This window comes from Dermochelys coriacea, chromosome 7 (assembly GCF_009764565.3).
Source record: "Dermochelys coriacea isolate rDerCor1 chromosome 7, rDerCor1.pri.v4, whole genome shotgun sequence".
NCBI classification, from domain to species: Eukaryota; Metazoa; Chordata; order Testudines; family Dermochelyidae; genus Dermochelys; species Dermochelys coriacea.
Genome location: NC_050074.1, coordinates 27,153,054 through 27,169,835, shown reverse-complemented (window position 1 = coordinate 27,169,835; position 16,782 = coordinate 27,153,054).

Genomic DNA, 16,782 nt, shown 5'->3' with positions numbered 1-16,782 from the left:
CTCATCTGTGTGAGTGCTAAGAGTAACAGGAAAGGCTTCCTCAGGAACAAGGCCAATCAATAGATAGGACTGAGTGAATTGGCCTCTGCAACTGCCATATATAAGATATTAGTTTAGATCTTTTGTTTGAAGTTTTTTTTTTTTTAAAAAAAAAAGCTCTCATTCTCGCTCAACAGAAAGTATGAAAATATTCAGAAAAGAACCAGTGTATGTGTGTTACATAACATATCTACATAGAATATTAAATACACATATATTTAACATTCATATGTGTTAGTATAAAGCTTTGATTGGCAAGAACTGCTATTCATGAATAATCTCGGCATGTTAAATTTATGCCAAGAGCACTTATTTACAACCATAATCAGCATGTTTTATCTCAGATACTGTAAAATGTTCATGTGTACATGTGTGCATTTATATATGCATGCACACATAGTTCAAAAGCGCTGTGCCATAAATAATAATAATAAATCAAGAGGGGAAATAGTTGCTTCCTGCACACTAAACTCGCAAATAAACATGGGCGATGTATGGACAAAAAACATACTTGAATTTAATCATGATGTAATTGCTATTACAGAATCACACTGAGAAAGTTCGCATTTTACCCAGACTAACATGAAGTAGATTATTTCTTTCTTTTGGTCTTAAAAAAAATTATTGCCAACTAGGTACAAATAAATAAAATATTGAAAGTACAACTCAATTCAAATGAAAAATAGCATGGTATGAGGATCTGACCCCTAGTTCTTAGGCTAAATACCCATTGATTTTAATGTGGAGTTTTGCTGGAATGTGGACTGCTAGGTCAAGGCCTGATAAAACAAATGTAAGGATTCAAAATGCAACATTGCATTTTACAAGGAAAACCGGGGAGGGGGGTTTGTATTCATTTATTTAATAAATTATTAAAATAAATAAATGCAGTAAGTACATAGACATTACAGCCTAAGAAATTTTCCCTGTGAATGGAATACCGAATTTGGTTCATTACATTTGTTTTCCATACATTTTATACATGTTCCTATAACTGAATTACATTATGTCTTAAAGCACTGTATTTAGATAGGAACCTTAGCTTCTGAGACAAATTCTGCGCTCATTTACACCCCTACTTCCAATAGTTTTACTGAGGTGCAATCAAGAGAAAATTTGTCCCCAAGTAATTCAGAAAAATACTGGATCAAATTTTACCTTCATGTAAATATCTAGTTCCCATTGAAGTTAATGGTAGGTACAGTTTCTAAGGATAAAATTTAACAAATAAAATGAGCTGGAAACCTATTTGGAATCCATTTGGAGAACTGAAGACTTTTTAAAAAAACTATATTTTGAGAAAGACAAAGACATTTGTCTTCCTGAGAAGCAGAAAATGCATGGGATGGTAATGTTCAGCTCTAAAGATAACAAGCATTAGAATTTGTATGTCAGGTATTTATCCAAACCTCAACAGCACCTCAACTTCATCCTCAGCCCACCATACGGGAATGCTGCGTTTGTGTAGGGCTGTCATAGCTGTTCCTTTCCAATTCTCCCAATACTTGCCAGGTCCTAATATCCAAAAGAAGCTTCTCTATGCCTCAATAATTCCAGGCTGCTGGAATGGCCCCTCAGGTCAATGGGTGTAATTTAGAGCATCCATAAGGCTGCTCTGGGTTATACTGGATATCCAGCCAGACCACAGCTGGCTCCAGGATCAGGCAAACACAAAGGTGGCTTGGAGCCGCCTTTGTCCCATTCCAACAGCATCAAGCATATCTTGGCTGTTCTGCTCCTTAGGATTTAGTCTCATGACTGTAAATGCTGCCATGAGTCATACATGTTGCATCTGCTAGTAAAACTGATATGATTCTTTTTACATATACTTTTCAGGATTGCACTAAATTTCTTATACTCCAAAAACCACATCAGTTATAAAAATGACTTTAATCCACACCATAAAAAAAACATCAAAACACCCAGGTCAACACACAAGTTTGCCATATAGAGCACTCTGAGGACTCCTAACTAGCATGATAGATAGAACTGTCTATAAAATGTGGACAGCTGGAAATAATATCACAGCATAGATGTCAAGGACTCTGCTTATTGTGCATTAAACTCCCTCCATTTCAATTTAAAAATGCTTAAACAAACCAGCATAAACTAAGAGCAAACAGCATTTCCGCTATTTACCTATTCACCCTTGGGTAAGAAAAACAATTAAAAGTACTTATAAAAATAAGATGTTAATGTTTGTTCAGATAAGAAATACAGATTGCCAGTATATATGAAAAAGTCCTTTAATTTTAAGATTATATTTTAGAATGTGTCTTTATAATCTGCCTTCATACGGCTCTATAAAATATTTCTTTATAAACTAAGTTATAGGCAGAAACGGCAGACCTGATTTTCAGAGGCACTGAGAAAGTACAGCTCCCATTAACTTCAGCTGAATGGCTCAGCACCTCTGAAAGTCAGGCCCTGGCAAAATAGAAAAGACAAGCGTGCACGATGACTGTGGTTATCTGCCAAACTATGACCTAAGATACACATGTACAACTCCTGTTGTCTTTGTTAGCCTGGTTTTCAGATGTGCTGGGCTCTCTCAGCTCCCTTGACTATAGTTGGCCTCGTGGGTGCTCAGTACTTCCGGCAGTCAGGTCCCACGTGTGACTATCGAAAGGCAGAATTTTGCCCTAATTTTGTGCCTGATTTGAGACTGAATGGCAAAACCACAATTTTTGTAAAAACAATGGCTCACACAAAGATAAACACTGGGTCAAGGGAATTATAGCCTCCCTCTTGCCTTTCCAGGTGTAAGCCAACTACCATTTCAGCAGAAAAATGAAAACCATTCACAAAATCTTCAGGGTTTCTCTCAAGCCCAGGATGACAGCTACCAAAATATAAATAGTCAAAGTAACCATCCACTGGTTCTATATTGGGCGCTTCAAAAAGCAGCATTTCAGGGCAAGGGTTTATAAAAAGCATCTATCCATTTAATCAAAGGATCATATAGGGTGTGTTTTTAACATAAAAGCAGTAGACCAGCTGCTGAGCTGTATTAGAGAGGCTTTGTGCTGCTTCCCCAATGCAAAACAGCCCTAAAGCTGGTTTAACTAGCCACAGGAGAAGAGCCATCCAACGCAGGGTTATCCTTGGTTTCCAAAGCGCTACAATAGCAGCTCCTATGCCATCTCGTCCTGACAGTTGGTGGAGGGGTGTAGTCAGAGAAAAGGGAGCATGGCCCCACCCATTCTAAGCCTGGTCCCTGAGAGTCATAACCCCTTGGGGCCAGTGGTGCAGGTTTGACCAGTGTTCAGAGCAAGCCTTGGAGTGGGGCTTGGAAAAGGCACTTTTGCAACCTTCTCTTCAGCTCCATTGAGCGCGCCTTGACTGGAGCTGAGGATCTGGTGCAGGACGCCTGCAAAAATTACGACCTGTAGTTGCTCATTGGCTCCACTATTAGTAAATTTAAGACTGTTGAAACAATAAGCTGAGCTGTCAGCATACTGTTCTAGCTCATGTACATGTTTGTTAAGGGATCCTTCATCTTTTAAACACAACATGCTTTGTAACATTCAGGGATTCTACACCAAACAAAATCTCAATCGGCAGCCAATAATCTCAATAATTTCTATCGTGAAAATTAACAAGACGTGAATTTCTGTTTGTGACTGATGACCCTATCAATCAAGACTTACAGTTTTAGAAAAATAGGAACTGCCATATTGGATTAGCCCAATGGTCCTTTTATTCCAGTATCCTATCTCTGGCAGTAGCCTGCAGCAGATGCCTCAGAGGATGTTACAATAAATGCTGCAACACGCAGTTATAGAATAACTGGCCTATAAAGAAAAATTCTTCTGAATCCCCATCAGTGACAGGTTGACTTATGCCCACAAGCATCAGTGTTTACAGCTCTTCCAAACTTTTGATTTTATTTATGCTCAATGTTGTAACCCAGACATAATTTTGTATGATCTGTACATTGTCTGAATACATTGTACTCAAGGTCCCAACCATCCTCAGTTCTTTACAGCTAAGTATTGGAAAGTATGTATAGGAAATCAAATAAATTAATGACTCCATAGGTGAGTGTCAATAAAGGGATGACCAGGCAATAGCCTAAATCACTTCTGCTAATTAAGAAACTGGAGAGAGGGGAAAGTCAACCAAATCTGATTTCAAACTGATGATTGACATATCTGAGTGGGCCATTAGAGCAAAAAAAGACCTGACTTTCTGATTAAGTTGGGAGCTGTTTCCCAGAATAGCAATGGACACACAAGTATACACAAGGCTGAATATGTGAGCTGAGCTAATTATGAAAAGACAATTTTAGAAAAGTAGCACAGAAAGCCTGTATGATGAGCCAGCCTTTGAGCAGTGAGCCAACCCCACACACCTAGCATCCTCGGTGCCAGTATGGGAAGCAGTTAATTGTTGAAATTTGATGGAACTTGTTCAACATATGCTGCCCCATCCCAGCTGCTCCCAACACCGAGAGTTTTGTTTGTTTTTAAACACTGCTTCAGAACAGTGGGATAAAAAGGGCTGATATTGTGAAAAACATTGGCCTTTGAAGTCTTGGTTCAAACAAAAGGTATGCAGCCATCTGCTAAAATAAAGTGAACATTGTTTAAAACAGCAGGCCTGATTCTACATAGCCTTGCACTTTGTGTAGTTATACACATCTTGCCAAGTGGGTGTAAAACTATTGCCCAATCAGCACTATCCACTCACTTGCTCACACTGGAGCTTGTGTGTAACCATTCTGCACAAGTGTAAGTGACAACATAAGGAACAAGGCAGTGGAGAAGCAGGCCCGATACTTTTTCCTAGACATGGTCACTGAGGCCCCTGGCCCTTTTTCTCTCTTATTTTTGTTTCTAATTTTTATTTGGATGGCCCACTCCTATCTCACCCATCTACAGACCAAGACCAAAGAAGGGGGGAAACATTTTGCTCAGACCAGTTTTCTGCCCGTCTGTCAAAGAACATGCTGGAATACTGTCAATCCCAAATCATGCAATTAGCTTGAAGCTAGGAAAGTCTCCTCTCAGTCAAGCTGTCCCAGTTACCACATGAATATATACAAAAATCGAATACAGCACAAAGATCCAGCCCTTTCTAATGCTGTAGTTTTAGAAGGAAGCTGTAACCATCAGTTACAACATGGCATGTGATTTGCATATCATCTGACCAGAAATATGTGATGTGAGATAATATTCAGAAGGACTCAACACTTTCAGACATCTCTGGCTTGGAAGACAAACACAAACCTCCCTACCCCTGCAATGCTAAAAAAATGTTTCATAGTGTGTTGAGATGTTCTCCTATATTTTCCCATGCTCAAGACGAAGGCTAAATAATCCTCAGATTCCTCATACCAGAGAGAGAAGTTTGATATAGTTTTAAAAAATATTTTATGACATCTTAAAATATCCCCTTTTATCTTTTCTTCTCCCCCATAGCATTTGTAGATTATGAGCTGATTTTAAAAAACCCTTGGGTGCCACTTTTGGAGTCAAGAGGATGCATATGGTGTGCACATTTCTCACTGAGTGATGACTTCCATGAGAAGCAATATATGCGGGTGGCGAGTATTACATTTGAATGCAAAATTCAAATAAGGGCATGAATTTTCAATAAAAAGAAACAAATTTGATGGGAGAAATGTATTCGCTGCCTTCAAAAGAAGAGCTTGGTATTGTTCCAAGGCTGCACAAAATGGCAACATGGAAGATCTTTCTTCAACAAAATCTGCATGGGACTTCGTCATTAGTCTCATTATATGGCATGATTCAGTGTATTGTTCCATGGCAAACATGGAATTGGTTGCATTTTGCCACGTGAACTAAGCACAGAAATATGCTCATGCTCAGTTCTAATTAATTCAAAATTAGGGCTCATGCACATCTTTCTCCATGAGCAGAAACATCTTTCGATATAGGTGGTGCAAGCAACCACCTGGATTAAGCTTTATGAGGCCTCCGCTTGCGCACTCAGTTCCCTCCCTTTAACTGTTTTACCATCACCCATGACAGAAGCCAAACATTCTGTTGTTAAATTACCTCACTTTATTTCAGTTCCCATTTTTAAATACGATATACCCGTTTTAAAATGGAATGAAAGTTAAATTGAACAAAAGCATTTTCTTTTTAGCACATAATTGGCATAGTGATGCTATGGTTTTAATTACCTATAGCAGTGGCGTTGAATTACATTTTCTGGAAGGCCAGATAAGGCAGTGTGCAAATCTTGGGAAGCCAAAAGGCTCTTCAAGTGTTTGCTCTCGCATGAGCCTCTAAAACCGAAAACACCCTATATTCACACCCTACATATTATTGTAATAATGTTTGTGCACAATATTCCTTGTGAGGTATAATTTAAAAATGAGTAACATGCTGATCATTAATATTTTTGTGTAACGTATGTACAAAATGTATATTAAGAATTATGAACATAAACTGAAATTAGGACTACAATGTGTTTGACCAGGCGAATCAGGGAGGGGGCTAAACCTGTTTCTCAAAGTCAAAGGACAAACTGATGGGTCTAGCCAGGTGTCATCAAAGGTGATTGGCAGTCACCTGTCAAGTGGCCATTCTTTAGCAAAGAATGTGGGACAAGAACAAATCGGTTTTCATTTTAGCAAACACCATCATGAAACTTCTTTCACCACGAGACTCCATGTCTCTGTCCTCACAGCAGGAATGAACTTTATCAAGGGGTAACCCTGAGCAAAATGCATTTCAAAGTGTGACTGGACTATAAAAAGACTATAAAACACCCCCAAGCCAGCTCTCTCTCATCTAAGAAGACAGAAGAACCAGCCCTTTGACTTAGTGGGGAGCTCCTGACCTGAGAATTTGGTCAGCCCTGCTGCTGGGACCATGTGGTAAGGAGTTTACCTTGTTAAGTTTTCGCTGTCAGAAAGTGTGTTATATTTATTTCTCTTGTAACCATTTCTGATTTTAATACCTTATATTTGCATTCACTTAAAACCCTCTCTCTTTGTTGTTAAATAAACTTGTTTTATTTTTTAATCTGAACCAATCTAGTGCTGGGTTTAAACTAAATTGTTCTATAGCTCCAGTTAAAGTAGCAAACTGTTGAATATTGACCCTTTACAGGGGCAATGCCCCTTTAATATCTGAACTGTCCAGGAGAGGGCTGGACCGTGCACAACACATGTTCCGGGAAAATTTGGGACTGGGGGTGTGTGTTGAGGGTCACCCTGCAAGTAGTTACCAAGGTAACTGGAAGCCAGAGTTTGACTGTAGTGTTGCTGACAGGCTGCTGGGGTCAGAGTTGCTGGACAAGGACTGCAGTTATACACAAATACTCAGGATGTGACCTGCATGCTGTTAGACCAGTGGTTCCCAAACTTGTTCCGCTGCTTGTGCAGGGAAAGCCACTGGCACACCGGGCTGGTTTGTTTACCTGATGCGTCTGCAGGTTTGGCTGAACTGCGGCCACTGGGAGCTGCGATTGGCCGAACCTCCGGACGCAGCAGGTAAACAAACCAGCCCAGCCTGCCAGGGGCTTTCCCTGCACAAGCAGCGGAACAAGTTTGGGAACCACTGTGTTAGACTGTTTGTGAGAAGACCTAGTTGAAACTACAACAGCAAAGCATTGTGAGGCACCCAAGGTTGCGGGGCAGATGATGACACAGCCCATCACTGGGATGGATTACACCCCAGAATGTGACTGCCTGCCACGGGATAGGGGTCACCAGCTTTCAAGAGTGGGGTGCCAGATTGTATTTATTAATCTCAAATGACAAGGTTAAACATGCTGATAGAAAATAGTCCAACAAAATTGTGCAAACACATAATTATAAAAATATACTGTAATGCTGTTAAAATACCATGCTATCAAGTCTAAATTATGAACTTAAAATTTGAAGTTAAACACACAAGAAATGAATGGACATCTACTTTCCTTTTCTTATGGCCTGATATTTTGACATTCACTTGCCCTGCCCAGCATCCTCCATCAGATCTGCCACTAGCCCCTCCCCATCTGCCCAGTCCTACCCTCTAGCCCTCCCACTACTCAGGTCCACTCTCTAGCCCTCCCATCTACCCCATTCACTCACCACCCACTGTGATGGGCTCACCTCTGCTCCTTCTGGGGTTCTTCCTGGGCTGGGTGTTACAGGGAGGGAAGGGGGAGGAGCCATCCCTGCTCACAGGAGGAGTGGGAGGAAAGAGGTAGTGGAGCCACCCTAAGATATAAGCCACCCTGCAAGACTAGACTAGGCTCTTGAAGCCAAAGGGAGAGAGAGCCCTGCTGCTTCCTGAGCAGTTCTGATTGGCTGCTGCTTCCCATGAGACATGAACAAACAGCTGATGGCCCTCCTGGCTGGCTTTGGCCAAGTAGCTGAAGAATAATGCTGTACAAGTTGCAGTGGGGGAGGTTTAGGTTGCATATTAGGAAAAACTTTTTCACTAGGAGGCTGGTGAAGCACTGGAATGCGTTACCTAGGGAGGTGGTGGAATTTCCTTCCTTTGAAGTTTCTAAGGTCAGGTTTGACAAAGCCCTGGCTGGGATGATTTAGCTGGGGATTGGTCCTGCTTTCAGCAGGGGGTTGGAATAGATGACCTCCTGAGGTCCTTTCCAACCCTGGTATTCTATGATATTATGTCTGTTTGGAGGAGGGAGGGATGCTCAAAGCGAGACCCTAGGCTGTAGCTTCTAAAGTCTCTGCATTAATCCAGCCTTAGGACTCCTGATGATTCGAGGATGCCATGTTAGACAGCAGGCTCTTGAGGCTGGCCAGCCATCATTCATTAGTGCATTACATCACCATGCTGGGATGCACAGAGCAGGCACTTACCCCAGCTTGTTTGTATTTTATTTTGGGTTTTTCTGGCCTAGCGCATGACTACCACTAGGGATACCCCTGATCATCAGCACTAGAGAAGCAGGTTTCAGAGTAGCAGCCGTGTTAGTCTGTATTCGCAAAAAGAAAAGGAGTACCAGTGGCACCTTAGAGACTAACAAATTTATTAGAGCATAAGCTTTCGTGAGCTACAGCTCACTTCATCGGATGCATTTGGTGGAAAAAGCAGAGGAGAGATTTATATACACACATACAGAGAACATGAAACAATGGGTTTATCATACACACTGTAAGAAGAGTGATCACTTAAGATAAGCCATCACCAGCAGCGGGGGGGGGGGGAAAGGAGGAAAACCTTTCATGGTGACAAGCAAGGTAGGCTAATTCCAGCAGTTAACAAGAATATCAGAGGAACAGTGGGGGGGGGGGGAGAAATACCATGGGGAAATAGTTTTACTTTGTGTAATGACTCATCCATTCCCAGTCTCTATTCAAGCCTAAGTCTTTCAGGGGATACCATCATAGGGCCTAATCACATCAGCCACACTATCAGAGGCTCGTTCACCTGCGCATCTACCAATGTGATCTATGCCATCATGTGCCAGCAATGCCCCTCTGCCATGTACATTGGCCAAACTGGACAGTCTCTACGTAAAAGAATGAATGGACACAAATCAGACGTCAAGAATTATAACATTCAAAAACCAGGTGGAGAACACTTCAATCTCTCTGGTCACTCGATCACAGACCTAAGAGTGGCTATACTTCAACAAAAAAGCTTCAAAAACAGACTCCAACGAGAGACTGCTGAATTGGAATTAATTTGCAAACTGGATACAATTAACTTAGGCTTGAATAGAGACTGGGAATGGATGAGTCATTACACAAAGTAAAACTATTTCCCCATGGTATTTCTCCCTCCCCCCCACTGTTCCTCTGATATTCTTGTTAACTGCTGGAATTAGCCTACCTTGCTTGTCACCATGAAAGGTTTTCCTCCTTTCCCCCCCCTGCTGCTGGTGATGGCTTATCTTAAGTGATCACTCTCCTTACAGTGTGTATGATAAACCCATTGTTTCATGTTCTCTGTATGTGTGTATATAAATCTCTCCTCTGCTTTTTCCACCAAATGCATCCGATGAAGTGAGCTGTAGCTCACGAAAGCTTATGCTCTAATAAATTTGTTAGTCTCTAAGGTGCCACTGGTACTCCTTTTCTTTTTACTAGAGAAGCAGTTACATTATTTTGTAATATAGTGAGGATCATCAGTGTTCTCAACAGTGCACAGTACACTGATGAAACCTCTCCCCTTCTCTAAGGAGTTTAGGGCCCAACCATGGAGAAAAATGTACTGGGTTGGGAAAATCATATTATAACATTGTAATTTCCCAAATATATTATAACATGATTTGCTCCTATCTATGTACACCATGCTACTGAATGGTGTTATAGCCCTGTTCTTTAAAGTAAATGTTGACAGGCCCTTCACTGGACTGACAGCACAGTAAACAGTATGAGAGGTGACCACCAGAGAGCGGACGGTGCAGTCTCAAACTGGAACAGATCTTTTTATAAAATGTTAATTTAGTTAGTGACTTAATAATGAAAATTTCCATGGAAGACGTGGGTTTTAAGAAAGGATTTGAACACAGAGAAGATGAGGGGGTTGCCTGTTGCACATGGCCGCATGCCCAAAAGCATAAGTGAGAGAAGGATACAAAGTTAATGAGTCTTGGGTGGCAAGAAAAGAGCAAGAAGTTGTGTAGAAAAAATGATATGTGCAGAGTGGAAACCACTGTACTATCTAGAGATCAAATCCCACTAGTATCTCATATGATTAAGAAACTCATTTTTCCCTATCAGATCTAAGACATATACCAAAGGAGAAAAATGGTTTTTCACTTGGCCTATCATCAAAGTATTCTCAGAAGTCAAGGAAGTCCATATATCCCCGCACTAAACTAAGAATTTTGTGTAGAGGGAAAAGTTACATTTTCTCCTTATTGGCTGTTTCTACAGATTAAAATTAGAGTAGGTGGGAGGAGGTTTATATAGATTTCTGATCTTCCCATTCCATCTTAAATGGGAATTCAGCCAGGACAGTACCCTTATGGGAGCCTTTAGTGGTCTCATCCTAAAGATGCCACCTCATGAAGGTCAGCTCTGTGCTGAAGTATTCATCGAGGATTGACTCAGAGAAGTCACCTACCTACTCGATCACACCTCAGCGTTCTCTGGTAGTCTCCCAAGCAAGTACTGAATAGGCCCAACCCCATTTACCTTATAAGAGCTGATAGATTCTGACTCAGTGGGGGATGGTTTCAGACTTGAAAGACACAATGCTTAAAAGGCTGTCTCATGTTTCATTTGACCATGTGTTTTCTCTTAGTAGCCTGAGAGTTCAAATACTCTGTATAACAAAAGTCAGATTGAAAAGGTATTGTGCATAAAATAATTCTTATCCAGGTTGGCACAAACTTTTTTCCTTTTTCAAAACAATACAAAAATCGGTTGTGTGGTATTAATTCTAATTTGTACCAATAATGGAGCTACTTTGTATTAAAATGTTGGCACTATTGTGTCCTGTTAAATGTAATAAAGCTTGTAAAATATTCAGTCTTGCTTTAAAAATACGATCTGAAACAGCATTTATCTTATAATGAATGATACCATTTAACTTTGGAAATAAGTTTTATGAATCAAGCAAAATTTGAAAATATAAGGTATTAAAAAGGTAACGTCACTGAAAAGGTGGCTCCCACTTAAAATTAAATCCCAGCAATTTGTACAATACATTCTAACTATAATGCATTGCTATAGTAAACTGATGTGAAATGAAAGTCAACATGACCCTGGGTGAACATTAATAATTTCCCAAAGTCAAATGTTCAAAAATCATGAGTTGGGCTCCCCAAAATCACAAGATAAGGTTTAAAATAATAAGATAAAAATGGTAGGTTCATTTTATGTGCTTCTCTTAAAGCATTTAAGGTTCATGTGTTCAAGCTTTTCTCCACAGTCATGTGGGCTAGAAACTTACTTTCACTTTAAATGAAAGCTGAGTTTCTCAGCCAGTAATCTGACTCCAGCAGCTGGTGATCTAAGAACAACAAATATCAGAAGGCTCACTATCAAAACACTATAAAACTATATCACTATAAAACACTGAAGCTAGCATATTGATGTATATTAATCTCTGTTGGAACTGTTGATTTAAGTGGAGAAACAAAGTGAGTAAGATAATATATGTTATTTGACCGACTTCTGTTGATGAAAAGGACAAGCTTTTGAGCTGGGGGTCTTCAACACAGCAACAAAACCGCAAACAAGAAAGGCAATTTCAATTGAGTTAATTAATGGACCAAAGTCATCTGTAGTGTATCTATCGACTTCTTTTTTAATTTACTATTTTAGTAGTATTAAGAGCTGCTCAGACAGAAAGTCATTAGTAGTGCAACAACTTTATTGAACCAACATATTTATGAACAATACTTACAGACCAGTTGATGACAATCTTTCCATATACTAACTTTTTACATATACTTATACAGTATATAGAAATACTTCTTTTAGTACAAAATTTTAGATGCAATTATTTATGCCAGGTCTGAATTTAGCCCACAAACTTGTTTTCCAATCATTATGCTATTTATATTTAACTGTCTTCTGAGAAAGAACACGTTATTTCTATGCCTGATCTTATACTCTTTACATATACCTCATTCCTGGTGAAGTCAATGTTATTATATCTGTTTAAGAACTGCAGGATCAGGCTCATAACAACAACAGACAACTAAAAATAGCACCAATATCAAACTCAAGAGAAAGGTCCATCTCTTAGTAAACAAATGTGTGAGCCATCCCAAATCGCATAGCTCCATTGACTTTGCTACACCAGTTTCAAGTCACTGAGTATATGACCCACAAGGCTTAGTACAAATACTATCAAAAGAGACACATCATGTATTTGAGCCAGCAGCAGTCAGGAAAAAAAAATCACCTCTTGCTGTAATGTCTTCACTGCAGAGCTGACTAATTTCTTTCTTGGTGTTACTGCTAACCCCTCTCCCATCCACACACAAAACCCTCTCACACAAGTTTCATGATGCTCACCCAGACTCGCTGACCCAGACGGGGTAGAGGCTAGAGCTCAGATGCCACTTTCACTTGAGCTGATAACCTGCCCACTTTGTAGTGAGGACATAGGGTAAACCAGTTCAGTGCTGGTAGTCCTCCAGTGGCTACATGTTCTTCCATAATCATGGGGAGGAGGGACATAAAGCAGCAGCTTACTGCAGCACAAAGAACTATGGAATATACCCTTAGAAGTCCTACCAAGACACAGTTAACATTGCAGTGAGGACATACCTTCGGAATAGTATACTCCTTGGGGGGGGAGAGGGTGCCTGATACAAAACTCAAAGTGTGGACTATTCCTGACACATTTTTCTCTCTCCTACAGTAAATTTCCTTTCATGTAAGTAATAAAAGTGGCCATGAGATTGATTTTCCTTTATTAAAGTAGAAAGGTGTTTCTACTATATGTAAGATGAACTTGGTATCTAAGTATAACATTATGTATACCTTCCAAATCACAAGGAATAGGCTTTAGACATCACCAGATTAGCAATAGTGAAGCTTTTCTCCCTTTTAGGAGAGAAAATCTGAAGGACTCGTTTTAATTCTGATTTCTAAATTTCTTTAGAAAATGATATATTCAGAGTTGCTATAATTAAACAAACATAGGTATTTGGGTAATACCTTAAATTATAACCAACCACTATATGTTTCATTGCTAACTATATAAACATTAACTTTATTAGAGTGACCTTGTGTCTATTGGCATAGAGCCAGAGTTCTGGGAATCAGGACTCATTCTATTCTTGTTTCTGTCACTGACCCATTGTATGCGGATGGGCAAGACATTTAGGGTGAATCTTGGCCCCACTGAAGTCCGATTGATTTCAATATGGCCAGGTAATCTTTCTGCACATTTTATCCATCTATAAAATATGCATGATGATAATGATCTACCTACTAGTTGCTTCGTGAAGCCTATTTAATGTTTGCAAAGCAGGTTGAGCTCCTCAGATGTATAACTTTATACAACTGCAAAATATATTCAAGATCTACAGTAGCTGCATAATCTAAATCTCACAACTTTTTATAACATGGGCAAAACTCTTCAGTCAGCAGCATTTCTACCATCCACCACTCTTATACCCTGATCCTGCAAACATTTACATGTGTGCTTAACTTAACAAATATGAATAGTCTCATTAAACTCATAAGGCTACTTATGTGGTTAAGTGTGTGTAGGATTGGGGCCTAAATTATTACTCTTTGAAAATCTACAGAGAAGATGCCAGCAACATCCCTCAGGCTCCATGAATACTTTTTTATTAGCATCTGCAGAACTCAGAACAAAATATTTTATATTAGAAGATTGTTTAGCTAAACAGGACAGTAGCATCAAGATATCTAAGGCATTAAATAGACCAAATCTGAAATAACTAAAATAAATGTGAGAAGTAAAAAATCAACAGCTCTGATCCTTGACGGTAATTCCTGGGTGCTGATATACCAAAAATAAGTCATATTACCAATAATGAACTAGTTTTACTGTGTATGTGCAATATGGCTATTAATTGTAAATGATTACAAAGGAAAAAAAGATCTAGGCTCCATGATGTAAATTTTAACTGTGAGAAAATGTTAAACTATTTCTCACTAAATCGAACCCAGACAATTGTTTTGCATCCCTTTAGCCATCGCTAAAACTTTCTTATAAACTTTCGGGGCAGGGGGAAGTGGGGAGAAGAGTGAAGAAGGAGGAGGCAGTAACAGTACCATCGATTTATAGATGAACATCAAAGTAAGTTATTGGTCCATGCTACTGAAAGGCAGGAATTGATATTTGTACCAGAGCACTCAAGACGTAACCAAATGGTACAAGGGGAAACCTCTATAAGACCTAAAATCAATTCAACTTATTCCATTATTTTGCTCATTCACAAGTGTCTCCAGTAGGACACTGTGACATCCCTACACTTCAGTGAAAAGCCAAAGGGGTCAGCTAATACATGCAGTCAATGGTTTATTAGCAGCTTTGATTCCCAAGTCCAGCTGCAACGGAAGAGGATATCAAGGCAAGAATAGTGATAAAGTAAAATCCTAAGCAATCACTGAAATGACGTATTGCTTTCTTCTTGCAGATCTATCCAATGTTATGTTTAGCATTGGGACAGTTTAGGATTCTCATAAGACCAAAAAAACCACACACAAACAACATTTGAACAGTGGTTAGATTGCACTTGAGTAACCCAATAATCATGCTTCAAGGGAGAAAAATGATTTCCTGTCAGAACTGCAGACTGAAACTGCCAAGCCAGTCTCTCCAAAACTGCAAGGGTATTGCCATTCATCCATTAGCGTTGTGATGAAGAGAGAATCACAACTCACTAAGCCAGCACATAAGCCACGGCCAGCACATCACTAAAAGGCGGCGGGGAAGCAGACGGGACTAGAAGGGGAGGTGGATTGAATTCTGGTAAGAACTTGGGTTTCAAAAACTGAATTTATAGAAGTCTGTGGTATAGATGAAAATATACCTTAACATTTTTTGTAGAACACTGGCAGTGTTTCATATTATTGATCAGGCCCTTTATTAACAACTTTCCAGATACCGACAGCTCTCGAACATCACCAGTTCTGATGCTATATGTTAGTGGAAATATCATGTGTAATGGTATGTCTGCATTAGGAGATCATGTGTCTACTAATGGTCAATGTGTTTGGGGGCAAAAGATCAGGCAGCAAGTGCATGAATCTCCCGTGGCTAACTGCACCCCCCGATTACAATCTGTTAACTGTATTACAGTCTGCCACCTTTTAGAGATCACCACCTTTTAAAATTATATAAAATGAAAGATAAGTTTGCTTGACAGGTGAAATTTTTCCAAGCTCATTGAACTGCATTTCCACATCTGTAGCAGGGACCTTGCTCGCAGACATGGGGGAGTTACACTTCTTTTCCTTTTTAGAACACCAACAATAGGAGGAGACAAAAAATAAAACCCACACAATTGCATTTCCTGCTTCTGCTGACTTTAACCTTCTTGGCTTCTTCTCATCCCCTTTTGTTAGAGTTCCACTTGCTGAGCCTGAGGCAAGGTCACTCCCCAGAAATGACTGGTGGATGACTGGTTTGTCACAACATTATCTCATGCATATCCGAGATTCCCAAAATGGACCAGTGGCAATAAACGTGTCCATTCTTTTCACATTGGTGGCTGTAGCAAGAGACAGCATCATCATTAATATCTTCTCCAGTGTATTATTTCAACCCTCCAGTGAGAAATGGGCTGCAAATACACTTATCTATCTCTACAAGCAACATTACTATATAATGAAAACCAAATCTCAAGTAGATTACATTTTTTCATATGGTCCTAGAAGCCCAAAATTGATCAAGAAATGAGACCCACAGTAGGCGCTGAAGCTAATTTTGAATTCTGACACAACTTCCCTAATAATGATTAATGACCAAGGGGGGAAAAAATGTGCCTACATGAGTAAGTGCCAATGTAAACTGACACTAAGACATAAAGCTATTTTAAATATTTTCCTTTCTAATTAAATATTTCATTCTACTGTATAAAACTCAATATAAAAATGGATTGGATCTATTGTCTATCATGAAAACAGCAGGCAAGCAAGTAAGTTAATTTGACTGCCACAAGAAAAGAAACAGCATTCTTCCCTTTCTAAGCCAGACATAGAAATAAAGGGCTTCACTCTCTTCTGAAACCAGTGTAACTCGGGACTAACACACTGAAGCCAAGGGAGATACACTGGGTGTAAACAAGAGGCAGAATTACAGCTCCCAGTTTTGCACCTGCAATTCACTGGGCATGAAAGTAATGCTGGGCCAGCACCTGACC